Source organism: Vicia villosa, linkage group LG2, assembly GCF_029867415.1.
Source record: "Vicia villosa cultivar HV-30 ecotype Madison, WI linkage group LG2, Vvil1.0, whole genome shotgun sequence".
Taxonomy (NCBI): domain Eukaryota; kingdom Viridiplantae; phylum Streptophyta; class Magnoliopsida; order Fabales; family Fabaceae; genus Vicia; species Vicia villosa.
This window is the reverse complement of record NC_081181.1, coordinates 183,791,748-183,796,883: the sequence shown is the minus strand read 5'-3', so window position 1 is coordinate 183,796,883 and position 5,136 is coordinate 183,791,748.

The window sequence follows — 5,136 nt, the reverse complement described above, 5'->3', positions numbered from 1 at the left end:
ATTAAGGGTCGTTTGGTTCAAATAAGGAAGAGGGGAGGGAGAGATTTTAATGGAGGGGAGGGAAGGGGATGGGAGGTGAGAGAATTTTTTTAATCAAATAGATGTTTGGTTCAAACGAGGGGAGGGGAGGAGAAGGGAGGGATTTTAATTAAAAATATGTTTGGTTCAGGAGGGGAGGGGAGGAGTTTTAAAACTAATTTACCTTTTTAACCCTTAAAATAGTATAACACTCATGCTAATCAAATAAAAACAATGTGATAATTTTAATTTTTTTGTCAATTCATAAACAATATAGATAAGCAAACACAAAATATTTACTATTTCAAATACTTTAAAATATATTAAAGCGTAAATAAAATATTGATAAATTCCATACAATAATCAAATGATCCATGATCAAATGAATTATTTTATCATCTTGATGATCCATCTAATTCTATAAAATATTTATAAAATTAAATTTTAGATAATATATATATAGCTCATATACTACAATTATATTATATATAAATATATAATACAACACAATAACTTATAAAACAATTAAGTTCTTACAAAATAATAAATCAAAATGAATATAATAAAACACATGAAAAAATGAAGAAAGTTGAGTCACTATATTAATATAAAATAATGGAGTTACCGTAAAAAATGGAAAAATTATAATAAGACGATAAAAATTAACGTACAATATATATTAAAAACAATTTAAGATTTTAATTAAAAAGTGAGGGTAATTTTGTCAATATAGGAAGAATAGATTTTATCATAACTACTCTCCCTCCCCTCCCCTCCCCTCCAAATCCCTCCGATTTGGGGGAACGAAAAGTTGCTTCAGGAGGGAATCTGATTACCTCCAATCCCCTCCCCTCCCCTCATAAAAAATTGAACCAAACATACTTAACTTAAAATATTCTCTCCCCTCCCCTCCAAAACCCCCCAACCAAACAGACCCTAAAGAAAAGAAGGGAAAAATAGCATGTTTTCACTTTTCATGTTTGTTTGAAAGTTTAGGAAATTATTCCTAGGTATTTTTTATTTTTTGGAATAAAATTTACTCTTGGAATTTGAAAGATTTATTCTCATGTTAATGGGTGGGAATCTTATATTCCCATAAAAATAAAAAATAACCACCAATAACTACCCACTTATATATTACTTTTAACATTTTTGTATTTATTTTTAAAATTCTAAAACTATAAATAAAATAAAATTTAAAATATTCCTAGGAATCTTAATAACTTACCAAACAAATTGATGGGAACTATTTTCCCAGCAATAACATTCCAAGGAATAACATTCTCATAATTATAAATTTAATCCATCAAACAAACACACTCTAAGGAAAGAAATAACAGCGATAAAAGTGAGAAAGTTGTTGAGTTAAAATTCATTACTCCCTTCGTTTTTTATTATAAGTCGTTTTAGACTTTTCACACAGATTAAGAAAAATAATAATTGTTGTATGAAAATGAGAAATTATGAAGTTTTTTACAAAATTATCCTTCATTAATGACATGTGGAAGATAAATTTATATAATTGAAATGAGAGAATAATAAATATTTAAGGATATAATAGGATAAATAGCATTAATTATTCATTGGAATTGTAAAACGACTTATATTAAAATACAAAATATTTTTCTAAAACGACTTATAATAAAAAACGGAGGGAGTAATGATTACTTCATTATAAGATAATATAAACTTCTTAATTTAATGTCATTATATCAAATCCATAATGAGGAATAGGGAGAGAATCCAAAAAAAAGATATAATTTTTTTTAAAATAAAAAATTATTTTTTTCAAAATTATTTTTTTTCTGAAAATAAAAAGTTTAATTTTTTTCTATTTTTTATTTTGAAAATATTTATTTTTAATTAAAGTTTTTTTAATGAAATTTATTTTAAAATTGATTTTTTTATACAAACATAAATTTGTGAAATGATTAAGAGAGGTCTACTATAAGACGAAATATGGTAAAATATATTTCTTATCATACTCTTTCTTTTCGAATTTATGTTTCGACATTATTTCATTATTTGATATATTAAAGTTACAGGTTAAGATGGTCTGATCGCAATCCCTCCAACCAAAATCAACCTCTGACAAACCTACTAATGAATCATTCCCAGGAGTAGCATGGGGCTGGCCCACCATTTCTGAAATGAGTGAGGTATGATGGCCTTATTTGTTTTATTATGGGTAGACAAGATTGCATAAGTGACAAAATTTCTTTGAGAGAGGATTGTTCCTGTTATTGATAACAGAAAGCAATAATACAGCAAAGCCCAAAAAGTTGGTCTTTGATTTTCAATTCACCAAAATCAACTTTGGTTTTTAATTTTTTCTTAGTTAGTTTATTTTTGAAAGAAAATGAGAATGTGAAGAAGTTATTGAAATTGGATTATCAGTTACTGTGATTCATTCAAAACAAAGATATTCTATTGGTTTTCCAGACAACTCTGAATGTAGGATGTAGAACTTTAGAACTTTAACAGGTTCCTCAACTGAATGATTCTATGAATTTTTAGTGAGAAAATCTATTTTAAGAATCTATTTCACATTTCTGATTTTGCCTCGACACAAGGATGGTATGATAGAGGTCTAAATTATATGTTTTAGAATGGTCAAAACATATTATAAGGTTTAATACTAGCTCCTGAATGAAGTAAGCTGACAATAATTTCAATTATTCTTGTGGCTACATTCTCTACTCAAATAGGCCATAAAGAGAAGTATTGAAAACAGGAATGGTCTTCATATTCTTTGGTCACTAGGAACAAACAAGGATTTATAGTTTAGAACTTGAATGCTTTTCTAGAACCAATGATTCTATTTTCTATATAATTGCTGATTTTGCAATTTTGAATGAGTACTTATCTTAAAAAAAATTGGTTTACAAGGTGATGAAAGATTTAATAGTAAGTGAAGTGAATCAAAATTAATGGTTTGTTCCCCCTACTTTGAAATTAGGAGTGCAGTTTTAAGTTCATTTTAACATGATATACTGTATCTCCTTGCTATGGGCTGGAAATTCCAAGATGTAAATGAATCGAATTAAGATACTTTGAGGCATGGACATTTATAATTGGGGACACAGAGCATCAATTCAAAAAGAAGCGAAGATTTATTTAACATTGAAATAAGGTAGAATGAAAAATACCCAATTTTTCTACAACTTTTAACTTTTATTCCAACTGTTTGGGAAGTTTCATTACTTGTGAGTCTAAAAATTTGGGACAGTTATCAAATTTCATAGGATGATAAGAGGCCAGATACGGACATATGCTGCTAGTTGAGAAATGTATCACGGGATGCATATGCTCATGTTGGATGATTTGTTATGTAAAATGTATCGAATGTTAGTTTGGATTCAACGATTCTGGAACATGTAATGTAGTGCCCTGCTTCTCCATATACAGCCGTGTCATTCTGAGATGAGTGATTGCTTACATTCATGCTCATATAGCTGTCATGATTGCGTGCACAAACTGCGATGGGATTGGGGGCAAACTGCAAGTTCGATGCACAGCCAAGACATCAGTATGTGATGAACCAGCGCCCAGAACCTCCACCTGTGATGAATCTGCAAGTGCAATGAACCAGTGGCCTAAACATCCACCTCTCCTCTGAGGAGCACTTCCTTTGAGATTATATGGATCATTCTCTGTTACATATTTCATTTTACCTTTGTATTCATAAGTTCATTTTAAATTGAAGCAATGATTGAGACCATGCCATTGCATTTTAACTGTTCTTGACGCACGGCCAAAACCTCCACTTGCAATGATTCCACGAGTGCAACGAAGGTACTATGTTCCCAAATCCTTGTTTTAAGTTTGATGTTTGATTTTGTGTTCTTCCATTTATCCAACCGAGATCTTGATGATGTTATTTTGAGTTTGTTATTCTGGTTGTGATTTTGTGTTCTGAGTTTAATGGGATGTCCTAAATTTAAAGGAGTGCGGCCAAGACATATTACGGCTATATGACTTTGTATTACAATTTTTCATTCTTCTGATCAAGTTGCTAGTTGCTGCTTCTTCAAAATATTTGTTTTCTTTATATAAACTTTTCAAAGTATGTATGGGATTTTTTTTTTTACTAAATTGATGAAGAAATAAGAATGAAGAGATGTTCAAGTTGTGTGTGCTATATGAAATTGTTTTTATTCTATACAATAAATCTAGAAAAACTTGTTACTTGTGGTATATTTTATTTGCTAATTTTACTGATGTCTAATGTTTGCAGATATTGGCATTGAAAAGTATAGAACCAATTGAATCAATCAACCTTAATAATGAAACATAGGGATCAAACAGCAACAGATATTCAGTGTCAAAGAAGAGAGCTTCAACAACATATTTTGTGGCATTGATGATCAATCTGAGCTATGGCCATGGTTGGAGCAGAAACACTTCAAGTTAATAAATACTTGGTTAGTTGAGCATAAGTCAAGGGCAAATAAGTAATTTTATATCAGACGTACAAAATTAGTGTGTGCTGATATTGGAGAGAAGTATTGATTATTGAGCTTGAGCACTAGAAAGGTCCTGCAATTGTTTGGTCGCTGAAAATTAGGAGTGTTCGCGGTGCGGTTTGGACGGTTTTGACGAAAAAAATCATCCGAACCGCAAGAGAAAAAATCGTGCGGTTTGGTTTGGTTCAGTTGGCTTTTAAAAAAAATCTGAACCAAACCAAACCAAACTAATGCGGTTTGGTTCGGTTCGGTTGGTTCGGTTTTTTATAAATATTTTATTGAACCATACATATACATATAGATGACAACATAACTTTGTATTTAGACATTCATACACTATCAAATAACAACAAAACTCGTCATATTTTGACAATAAATTTCTATTTAATTTGTAAAAATTAAATTAGACAAAAGTGAAATAATAAACATAAAATAATAGTATAAAACAATATAAAAATTATTAGAATGAAACAAAAAAATAGAAGAGACGAGAGATTAGTGAAGGTGAAAAAGAAAAAACAAAAGAGTTGAATGATTAGAGAAGAAGATGTGCGATAAAAACGAAACTGAAATAGAGAACATTTGCATAGAAATGAGAAAGTGAAAAAGAAAGAATATAAGAGAGTAGAGATTATAGAAAAAGAGAGAAGAT